The sequence below is a fragment of the Arachis duranensis genome, chromosome 4 (genome assembly GCF_000817695.3).
Source record: "Arachis duranensis cultivar V14167 chromosome 4, aradu.V14167.gnm2.J7QH, whole genome shotgun sequence".
NCBI lineage: Eukaryota > Viridiplantae > Streptophyta > Magnoliopsida > Fabales > Fabaceae > Arachis > Arachis duranensis.
This window is the reverse complement of record NC_029775.3, coordinates 70,816,357-70,828,687: the sequence shown is the minus strand read 5'-3', so window position 1 is coordinate 70,828,687 and position 12,331 is coordinate 70,816,357. Positions and strand designations below refer to the sequence as shown.

Sequence of the window (12,331 nt, the reverse complement as noted above, 5' to 3'; positions counted from 1 at the left end):
GCATACAATGCTCCGCTCTTGCCAAGAGCAGAGCATTACCCTGATGCAAAGATAAGCTTGGAAGCAAATTTTTGGCTAAGTTAAAATCTGGGCGCTCACAGCATGACCATGCCTCCTTCAAAGGGCTATAACTTGAGCTACAGATGTCCGATTGATGTGCTTCTAGTTCCGTTGGAAAGCTGACATTCAGAGCTTTCCAATGACATATGGAAATTCATATTTGGCATGAAATTGTGGCACGAATGAAATGTATCTTTAAGGGCCAAAAACAAGCAAAAAAATCAGCCAATGCTTCCACCAAGGCTCGAAGCTGGAGCCTCACTCCAAAGCAAAGTGGCGCTCACTTGTAGAGCACAGCGCTCTCTTGGAGAGCATTGTCGTGCTCTCTCCCAAATAAAATGCAAGGAAATTGGGCAAGAGTGCAACCCCCGAGGCTTGAACACGGATACCTCACCAAGGAAGCAAGGATGCTGTGCTCACTTGGAGAGCTGAGCGCTACATTGAAGAGCTGAGCATTACATGACACGGCCAGGGAGCAATGTTGCATGCACAAGACTTGGCATGGCTTGGATGCTCCGCTCTTGGTGAGAGCAGAGCATTGCCCTGGGAGCAACACCCATGGGCCCAAAAATTGAATAAAAATTCCATTTAAATTCAATTTCTCTCCAAATTGAATCAAGGCCAACCAAACCCATTTCTCCTCAAATCTAAAGCAAGCAAAGCCCACATCATCACTCAAAGGCACAAGAACAAGCTAGAATTAGGATTTTCATTTAATTTGTTTTTCATTTCAATTTCATTTTGTAAAAAGCCTATATAAGGCACTATTTTCATCTTTGTTAGGAGATTTGGCTCTAATAGAGAGCATTGGTAGGCTAGTTCCACTAAGGAGTAGTAGGATTAGAGAACTCGCTCTTTAATTTTCATTTCTATTTTAAATCTTGGATTGAGAGTGGAATGAATTCTGTTTTCATTCTCTATCTGCAACTTCTCTTGTTCTTCTTCTGCAATCTACTTTTCCATTTTCATTTTGCAATTGTTCTTGTTAGATCAAGGAAGGATTTGAGATCTAGACTTCTTTTTTAGTCTCTTCCACTCGTGAGATCTTCAACATTCTTTTAAATTGCTGCAATTTAGCACCAATCATTTTCTGTTTTTAATTCTTCAAGCAATTTTACTTTCTGTTTCATTCCTCTTCAATTTCCTCTCCTGCATTTTGCAATTTCACATTTTTGTTCACATTTAGCTTGGTTTAATTTCCTGCACAGTTATACTTTCCTACAATTTAAATTTCCAGTTGCTTAATCTATTGCTTTCTTTAATTTCCAGCACCCACTCCCCTTTACATTTAATGCAATTTACATTTCTTGCAATTTAAGTTTCAGCCATTTTACTTTCTTGTTCTTTAAGTTACTTGCAATTTTACTTTCTGCATCTTTTAAATTCCTTGCAATTTACTTTCTGTTGGGCACATTTCACACAATTCACTCAATGTTAGCTTGACTAAACTAATCACCCACTAAAGTTGCTTGATCCATCAATCCCTGTGGGATCGACCTCACTCTAAGTGAGTTTTACTACTTGATGTGACCCGGTACACTTGCCGGTGACACTACAAGAAAAATACCCATTCAGCCACACTTTTTTTAAGCTACATTTGAAAAGCGTAGCCTATTTTATGAATAGGCTACGCTTTTCTCCGTGTTGCCTTTTTGTGAGAGAAAAGGATACACAATTGTGACATCATTTAAAAAGTGTAGCCTTAGGTATTATAGAAATCACTTATAAAGCGTAGCCTTAGATTAATATTTATGGGTTCACTTTTTGTATCAAAGGAAACGCTTTTAGAGAGTAGCCTATTTATTAAATTTTGAATACATTTTAAAAGCGATGCCTAATGTATCTAGAATAAAAAATTTGACACTTAGTGAAAATTTTTCCTCTTTTTCCTGAAAGCAAACTCATCACACTTAGTAAAATTTTTGTTATTCAATTCCCTCCAAATGTCACTCAATCACCTTCATCGCATCCCCCTTTTGTAAACCCTCAGTCTCACTTTTTGCTGAAAGCTCACTCATCACCTTCATCACCTTCATCGCGTCCCCCTTTTGTAAACCCTCAGTCTCACTTTTTGCTGAAAGCTCACTCATCACCTTCATCACCTTCATCGCGCAGTAGAAGCCCTCGCCATCGTTGCCCTACAAGAAGAAACCATGTAACTCTCGCCATTGACTGTCGTCGCCTCCCACTCCCCACTCACCCCTCACTCCCCACTACTGACTGACACTCCTCGGCATCGCTTGCACTGATCATCGTTGTGCCACCCTTACCATCGTCGCTGAGCCGCTCTCACCATCGTCGCTGCGCCGCTCTCGCCATCGTCATCTGCGTGCTTCTCATCTTCGCTGTGCTCACATCATTGGATAGGTATGTATTGATTTCTATTTGCTTCTGAAATTGATCAGAGGCTTAGGGTTCCTATTTTAGGGGTTTTAATTTGGGGGTTTTAATCTGTGAAATATGGATTTGTGAACTGTAATTTGATAACATGCATGCTGTTGTTGATGAAGATGTGTGGTATTTTAGGGTTTATTTCTGAGACTGAATCCAAATGCAGCGTTAATAAGTTTTTGTTTCTGTGATTTCTCAATGAATAAGTTGGCTTCTCCTTCTCTGTTTTTAGCTTCCATTTTTGTTTTCTCAATGAATAAGTTCGCAGCAACTCACCAATGAATTGTATCATATTGCTTTCCTGGTGGGTGCCGACTCTAACCAAAATTCACGTTTAAATGTAACAATAGCAAATAGATCACTTTGCTCTGCAGACGACATATCTTTCAAAATTCGTTTTGCATCTTCATTTGATGAAAGAGTAGCACTATCTCTGAATTATCTGCATGGTCCTTGTCCTTTCAAAATTCGTTTTGTTGCTAACTAAGCAATAAGAATGGTTTTTGTTTTTCCCTAACACAAATGAGCTTGGTGCTTGTAATGGATTAGTTATACTTTGGGTTTTGTAAAAAGGATTAGGATGAAGTATTGAAGTTACCTCCTTCTCTCTTTATATGTGACTATATGTTAATCAATTATTGTCAGGATTCTGAGGAGTGCTTTTATTTATTCTTTTTGCTTGTTTTGGCTAAAGTCTTTCTGACTCAATACTTGATTCAAAGTGCAACCACTTTACCATTTTAATTTGTTTTCAGTATGAAGCAACAATTGATGTAGTTAACTGACATATATATCACAATTAACTCTGCAAAAAAGTCCCTTTTGACCCAATAATTACCCTTCCCCTATTAGTTATTACTCTCCAAAATATACAAACTTCTCACCAGCCTTTCAAATTTGAATACTAATACTATATTTATGATAATGTAATTTTTAATAATTAACCCTATGGATACGACTGAGCATGTTATGGGGTGAATGATGGCCATTTTTCTTTTTTTATTTTTTTTCTTGATCCAATGGCAGGGGTCATTTCTAGCGTTAGGAAGTCATGGCGCCCCTTTCTTCATCAATTATTGGGAGCCTTTCCAGATTTTGATGTGATTCGACCTCTCATTTCATTATTACAGATTTTTGTTTTTGAAAAAATAAAATAAAAAAGATTTAATAACTTTATATAACGTGCTAGGATATCAATAATCCAAGGCCAACTCTGGTAGTTAGTTTACAAAGTTAAGGCATAATAAGCAAACAAATCATAGATCGAATTGATCATCTTTAGTTAGATACCATACTATGCATGATTGAATTGATCATTGACGTGATGCTCAAAAATTCAAGTTTGAGTTAGGCATAATAAGAAACTAGGTATATGGGTAATTGTGTATGACTCAAACCCAAACACTTTCAATACTTATCCATTGTTCTGTTTGTCTCTGCCACTGCATTTTTTTCTTAATTCTTAATTTTTAATTCTTTGTTTAATGAGTTTAAGCATTTAAATTCAGTTTTCTGCAAGCTCTCTAAGAAGCATGAGTATTGTGGTTGACAGGTTATTAATACCCCGATTTCTCATTCAGGGTCCATTGAATGTGTTGGCTTTTCACCAAGGTATGTACTATTAACCTTTCATGGCCTGTGTTTGTGCTTTGCTGCATGATTGGAATTACTTTAGAGAACAATACCTTACTCTAGACAGAAAATTACTGTTAACATATAAAATAAAACCTGTGATCATTAAATAATAACGTGAACCAAAGCAAAGTGGCTTGACTTGGTTTCTGAGTAAAGCAGTTTTTTTGACATAATTCCATCTTATAAAATATCTGATGTGCTGGTTGATGTTGTCACTCGTCATAGAATCATAAAGTAACTTGCTCCATTAAATTGTGATAGTGATTCCTGGGCTACAATTGGGGGATTGGATAAAAAACTTGTCATCTGGGATGTAGAACATTCCTTATCCCGTTCCACTTGTAACCATAAGGTTTGTATGAATTCTGCTTTGTGCAAATGCAAGCTCGCATATCTAGGAACAAACCGAGCTCTGTTTGCAGCTATACTTTGACTGTATGTCTTATAAAATATAGTTTTGGCACCATGTGAAATGAGTAATTATAGACACACATTACATTACATTAAATCTTTAAATGTTGTTAACTTATTATTGACCTTATTGTTGTGCTAAGGGGTGAAGCTTCATAGAAGTCAGTTTATTATGACCTTTGAGAATATTCCACAAAATAAGACAAATTAAAATCACTTTTTTTGGTTAAGCACCTGTTTTTGGTATGCATTTTTCAAAACCTTTATTTTTGGTACAATAGTTGGCCATTCAGAAACTTTTTTAATAGGCTAGAAGTTGCCCAATCTAAATATGGGCTAAGTTTATTATTACTAGATCCAAGTTTTAGCCCAATAAAGAACCAATAGAATACAAAAAAAAGGACACAAGGGTATTACTTTCATCATTCATAAATCATGATGATGGGAAATCATCGAGATTTATTTTTGGGTAAGCATGATTAAAATTTATAATTCATAATAATAATAACCATGATTAAAATAGTTTTACACAATAATATTTTGTATTTTTACTTAATTAGATTGCCGTTATCTGTTGAATGATTTAATTGCTGCTGCTGCTGCTGGGTCCCAAATCTGTTTGATTATATCAATTTAATTCTTGCTAAATGATGATTGTGCTAAATTCGTGATTAAATGGTTGGATATGGAAATTACAATTTTTTTGTCTGTAATTTTTACAGTTATTCGTGGTTAAGGTTGAAGGCGAAAGTTTTTAGTTAAGGTCTTCCAAGAAGATTGTCAAAACGTTGATCGTGTCATGGCAAGGTACAATGCATATTTTAATTTTTTTGATTTGTTAGTTTTGAAGTTGCAATTTAACTTATTATATTTGTACTCTAAATTCTATGTTTCTCTTTATTTGTTTTACCTCAATGGGTTTTTAGAGAATTGCTTCTAAGACTAGGAACTATTTCCCAACCTAGTTACAAGTCTTTGAATGTCCTTTTCATTGCCCATTCCCTTTGTAGCGAATAACACCCTGCCTCCTCTATTCTTCTAATCTTCACTTTGCGACCCCTTATAAGTAGGAAGGGGAAAGAAGTGGATGAAGAAATACAAACTGCTGTTGTAAGAGTTCATTAAATCATTCATAATTACATTTCAAATTTAGGATACGGTAACTAACTCAATTTTAAATGTTTCTTCTATGCAGGAAGACTTCCAACACCGCCAAGCTGCTGGTGAAATAGAAGAGGAAGCATTTGAGGCCTTATTCGGGAAAGAACAACCAGGTCGGGTTAGGTTGTATGGAAGATCTATGACAAAGACTGATTTAAAAAAACATGCTGAAATTAATGAAATTAAAAATCAGCACAAAGAGGAAGTGTCCAGTCTGAAGGATAAACTTGGACACATGGAGGCCCAACAGCAAAAACAAGAGGCCAAACAGCAATTCCAAGACGAAGAGATTCATGGGTTGCGAAATATGATCAAGTTATTACTGCAGCGATCGGAACCTGGAATGAGGCCAGAAGAACTAGAAGCTTTATTACAAGACGCCCAACAGTCTCCTATTGATGCGAATAGCGGCCATGGATCAACACATTTTCCCAACTTGGATGTGGTATGTCCTTATCTATTCCTTGTTCCATAGTTTTTTATTTGCATTTACATTAATTGCTATGGCTGAAAATATTTGTTGGCTTTATTAACACTGAAGTTGTATTGCTATGGCTGAAATTTGTTTGTGTAATTCTGGTGGTTGTATTTTTGATTTTGTGCACTTGGTACATATGAATTTATCCCTATATCTAATTTAAGTGTGAAAGTCTGGTTAATTAGTGCATGAAAAATGCTATAGGGACATATCATGATTGTGTTAGAGGAAATGGAAGAAAGAAACACCAGTAGATTTTCATGGTTTGAATGAAACAAGATAATACATAATTCCTTGAATTCACCTCTTCTGCCGTGACCATGTTATTTTTTTTAGTATATGCTTTCTTGGTTTACTATGACTATGTGTTCCATTTAATATTTATAATTACGAATGTCATTATGAATATTTTTTAACTACTTTTCTATATAATTATGCAGGGTAACAATGAAGATTAAGCAATGAAGATTAAGCTGACTATTATTGTGATTTATTGGCTAAGATAGAGTGCTATTTAGAATCTTTACATGTATGGTTGACTAATAATTTTTATTAGAAGATACTTTTATTGGCTAAGTGATATTATGGTTTTGATATGACTATGCTTGCTTTAGTTTGAGTTGTATGAATTTTTACAGTTAACTTCATTCTAGTACTTTTGGATCAATGTTATAAATATATTCTGGTTTGAGACAATTTTTATTATATAAAGAAATTATTTAGTATAAATATGTATTTATTTTTATTTTGTAATATTCAATTCATTTATACATGTAATCATATTAACTATTATGTTGTATTAATAATTATTAGATAATTATATATATATACAGAAGAAAAAAAAGACCAAAGGCTACACTTATATGTACAGTAGCTATAGGAAAAAAAGACCTAAGGCTACACTTATATGTACAGTAGCTATAGTATACAAAAAAAAAGAGACCTAAGGCTACACTTATATACAGTAGCTATAGTATACAGAAAAAAAAAACGATACCTAAGGCTACACTTATATACAGTAGCTATAGTATACAGAAAAAAAAAAAGAGGGACCTAAGGCTACGCTTATAAAAAGTAGCTATCGTATACAATGTGGTTACGCTTTACAAGTGATGTAGTAGCGTTGAAAAGCGTAGCCTATTCTGGAAGAACGAAAGCTGAAAAGCGTAGCCTTTGGTCATGGACAGCATCACTTGAAAAGCGTAGCCTATTCCCAAAAACCAAAAGCGTAGCCCTTGGTGCAGAAAAGCGTAGCCTTTGAGAATAGGCAACGGCTGAATAGGAATCACCCCAAAAAGCGTAGCCGTAGCCCAAAAAGCGTAGCCGTAGCCTAAGGCATCATTTTTTTTCACTTTTGGCTACACTTTTCAAGTGTACCTGATTGGGTGTTTTTCTTGTAGTGTGAGTTTCGTGATTGGATCGTTTTCCACACATCAAGTTTTTGGCACCGTTGTCGGGGATTGATTTAGATCAACAATGATTAAGTGTGTGAGAAGTCTAGATTAAGCATTTTTTTATTTTTGTTCTCTGTTTTAAAGTGAAACCAAGGTGTTTGAGTTTTTGCCTTACTAAGAAATTCTCATCGCTGATATGAGTAATTTCAATTTTCATTGGTGTTGTGTTTTACAAAATTCAAATGGAGTTTAACTCATCTTATGATCAAACAAATTTTATGGGATATTACCCACCATCACCAATTTCCAATGATGGCTGGGAATATCACCAACAAATTACAGATCCTGAGCACTCCAATTCATGGAGATTTGCTTCAGAGACACAAGATGAGCAAGAGAATCATAGGGGATACTTCCCACCACCACGAAATGATTCAAGTCATTATTCTAATGGTGGCTGGGAGTATCACCAAGGAATGAAAGAGCATCCATCCTCACGTCCCAGTTTCTCATTTGAAAGTTCTTCATCACTTGATTATGCCTCAACACAAAGTTTCCTCCAAAATCCATACAAGTCATCCCATCAATCACACAACTCATTCCACACCCATCAACACAACTTCACCACAACACATCCACGTCACCAAAATTACTCTCAACCTTTATCTCTTGAACCAGCAGATGAGGATTACCTTCAAGCCATTGAAATACATAGAAAACTCGTGGAAAGATACACACAACCCCAATCCTGGAAAGAAATCATCCTCAAGAAGATGAATGGGCCCTTAGAGCAAACAAGGGGAAACTTAGAACCATCAAACAGTGAGGATGAAGACCAATTTGTGAGTGAGGAAGTGGAAAAACAAGAACAAAAGGTCCCTGTTGCAATTAAAATTGCAATAAAGGATGAGGGACATGAGCCAAGGATTTTACAATCACAAAAGCTACTTGAGGTGACAATGAACATAAAGATTCCCTCCCAAAGGAATTAATGGAAAATCATGACGAAAAAAGGGAGGAAGATACTCAAGAGAATTCACACTCAAGTGAAGTAAAGAAGAAAGAGGAAAGGCTCAAGGAACCACCAATACAAGAGGCTCTTGATGAAAAGAAGACTCCAACAATCACACAACCACCAAGACTTGGATTCAAGGAAGTGAAGGCAATTAACAAAATCACCAAGAAGAGGATTGTGACCAAGCTACCAAAGACAATATTCATGAAGAATAAAGGGTCAACCACAAGCAATCCAACCCCTGGACCATTAGCAAGCAAGCTCAGTCAAGCCATGTACAAAAGAAAGCTTGCTGAGAGGAAACCAAGACAGGGGGCAATAGCTGAATCTTCTCCCCCCTTGAGGTCATTCCTCTTAACAAACTGGAAGAAGAGGAAGAAAGTGAACAACACGTCAACCATGGGTATAATTTCTCTTCTCTGCTTTGTTTTCGTTCTTTGTTTTGTTTAAATTCAATAAATTGGCATATGGTTACATTCTCAGTTTGGTGTTGCCTTGCAACAAATTGTTTTCAATCTTTTTGGAGGATTGCATCAAATCAAAAATAAAAGTGACACACCAAGATTCTAAGTTTGGTGTGCCACTTATTTTCTATGCAATTCATTCAAGTAACACTACTTGTCTGCATAATCATAATGCCTCTGCAGTTTTATTTTTTCTTTTAATTTGACACTTTTTCATTCTACTTTCTTTAGTCATTTTTCTGTTTTTAAATGCTTTCATTTTAGTTTGCTTATTTACTATGTTTGTTAATACATTACCAAGAGAGCTTTATTCATGACAGATTCTTGGCTTGGTGATTGTACTTAACAAATAATAGTTTCACCTGCTTAGTTTTAATTCAAATAAATTGACATATGATTGCATTCTAAGTTTGGTGTTGCTATGCAACAAAATTTGGTTCCAATATCTATTAGATACTTGCATCAATTCCAAGTGAAAGTGTCACACTAAGTTTGGTGTGCCACTTATTCTTTATGCAAAGTATTGTGCACATCACTTATCTTTTATGCAATGTATTGTGCACACCTCCTTATATATGAAATCAAAAATGTCTCTGTCTCTTGTGCCTTGATAGTTATCTTTAATTTTGCTTGCTTAAAACACATGTGCTACTAACATTTCATTGTATAAGACATTCATGATCCATCTTAGCCACATAGCCATTGTTCTGATTGTTGCTTGAGGATGAGCAAGCATTCTGAGTTTGGCAAGGGAAAGGAAAGAATAAGAGGAAAATGACAACAATAGAGAAGATAGACTACAAGGTTGTAAAGTTCCTTTTCCTCTCCTTTGTTTCCAGCACTTTATTTTGGATGATTGTCTTTATATTCTCTGTATGCATGTGTGGTATGAATAAGCATAGCTTGAATATTGATTTGTAACATGTTGCCATGCATTATGACTACTAACTTGAGTTTTGTAAAGCTTAAAGCAATAAAGTATCATGATCATAAACAAACAAGGAATTAAAGAAGAGTTTAGCATGTGCATACAAGTATTGGAAAGCTAGTATGATTAATTGTTGCTCAATTGCATTAGATTTTATTTATTTGAAGTCTTCATCTAGTACATTTTGTGAAATCTTTTGAAATCGTGAAAACCTTGAAAAAGCAAATACATTTAAAGCAAGAAAGAAAAAGGGAAAGAATGAGAAAGCTGAAGGCTCTGAGTACCAATGGCAATTTATTTGTTAAGTACTTGTGGTGTTTATGTATCAAGCCAAATGCTTGAAAACAAAACACTTAGAAGTCAAGGCTAGGCTCAAGTGCAAAATCACTCCCTCAAAGCTCAAGGTTCTAAGCATCAATGATTAGAGAGTCAAGAAAAGAAAAGAAAAATGAACTTAATGAAGTCCTCTAATTCAAATGCTTGTGGTGCTTATGTATCAAGTGGTAATACTTGAAAACAAAGCATTTAGAATCATAGCTTTGTTAATAACTCATGGAGGCAAAGCACCCAAAAGGAGAAGCTAATAAGAGAAATCAAAAGCTTGTTTCAAGGAAGAAATATAAGAGAAAGATTTCATAAATTGAGCTAGATAGAAGCATCAATCATTTACATCTCTTTTGTGATTGTAGCATGCTTAGAAAACTAGCTAACCATGAACATTGAGTTGCTATTCTTCTTACCTTGGATTGTCAATCTTTAATGCATGATTCTTTTCTTGCTTGGGGACAAGCAAGGTTTAAGTTTGGTGTTGTGATGACATGTCACCATGTCATGTTTTTCTATGCTTATTCATACAAGAAATTGATGATTTGTGCTTGAATAATGAATGCTTTTGTACTTAAATGGTATATTTCCTTGATCTTTTGATTTTATAAATTTTGTAGGAAATAAGAAGAAAAAGAAGCAAAGAAGCACAAAATAAGCTAAAAAGGAGAAAAGAAAGAGCTTTGGGGAACACTTTGAAGTTGGAGAACACTTTGGAGGATTAGGCCACACTTTTAAAAGCGTGGCCCATGACAAAATTAAAGGAGAATAGGCAATCAGCATACAATGCTCCGCTCTTGCCAAGAGCAGAGCATTACCCTGATGCAAAGATAAGCTTGGAAGCAAAATTTTGGCTAAGTTAAAATCTGGGCGCTCACACAATGACCATGCCTCCTTCAAAGGGCTATAACTTGAGCTACAGATGTCCGATTGATGTGCTTCTAGTTGCTTTGGAAAGCTGACATTCAGATCTTTCCAACGATGTATGGCAATCCATATTTGGCATGAAATTATGGCACAAATGAAATGTATCTTTAACGGCCAAAAACAAGCAAAAAAATCAGCCAATGCTTCCACCAAGGCTCGAAGCTGGAGCCTCACTCCAAAGCAAAGTGGCGCTCACTTGGAGAGCACAGCGCTCTCTTGGAGAGCATTGTCGTGCTCTCTCCTAAATAAAATGCAAGGAAATTGGGCAAGAGTGCAACCCCCAAGGCTTGAACACGGATACCTCACCAAGGAAGCAAGGATGCTGCGCTCACTTGGAGAGCTGAGCGCTACATTGAAGAGCTGAGCATTACATGACACGGCCAGGGAGCAATGTTGCACGCACAAGACTTGGCAAGGCTTGGATGCTCCGCTCTTGGTGAGAGCAGAGCATTGCCCTGGGAGCAACACCCTTGGGCCCAAAAATTGAATAAAAATTCCATTTAAATTCAATTTCTCTCCAAATTGAATCAAGGCCAACCAAACCCATTTCTCCTCAAATCCAAAGCAAGCAAAGCCCACATCATCACTCAAAGGCACAAGAACAAGCTAGAATTAGGATTTTCATTTAATTTGTTTTTCATTTCAATTTCATTTTGTAAAAAGCCTATATAAGGCACCATTTTCATCTTTGTTAGGAGAGTTGGCTCTAATAGAGAGCATTGGTAGGCTAGTTCCACTAGGGAGTAGTAGGATTAGAGAACTCTCTCTTTAATTTTCATTTCTGTTTTAAATCTTGGATTGAGAGTGGAATGAATTCTGTTTTCATTCTCTATCTGCAACTTCTCTTGTTCTTCTTCTGCAATCTACTTTTCCATTTTCATTTTGCAATTGTTCTTGTTGGATCAAGGAAGGATTTGAGATCTAGACTTCTTTTCTAGTCTCTTCCACTTGTGAGATCTTCAACATTCTTTTAAATTGCTGCAATTTAGCACCAGTCATTTTCTGTTTTTAATTCTTCAAGTAATTTTACTTTCTGTTTCATTCCTCTTCAATTTCCTCTCCTGCATTTTGCAATTTCACATTTCTATTCACATTTAGCTTGGTTTAATTTCCTGCACATTTATACTTTCTTGCAATTTAAAT

The 12,331-nt window shown here is 35.8% G+C and overlaps 1 long non-coding RNA gene across 1 annotated transcript; it reads left to right on the top strand.

Annotated features, from left to right (window-relative positions):
• The first annotated feature begins 1,993 nt into the window (after window positions 1–1,993).
• Window positions 1,994–4,637, top strand: LOC110280511 (uncharacterized). Its single transcript, XR_008008622.1, has 3 exons — window positions 1,994–2,427; window positions 4,004–4,062; window positions 4,348–4,637. It is a non-coding gene; the product is annotated as an uncharacterized LOC110280511 (long non-coding RNA).
• Window positions 4,638–12,331: the final 7,694 nt, after the last annotated feature.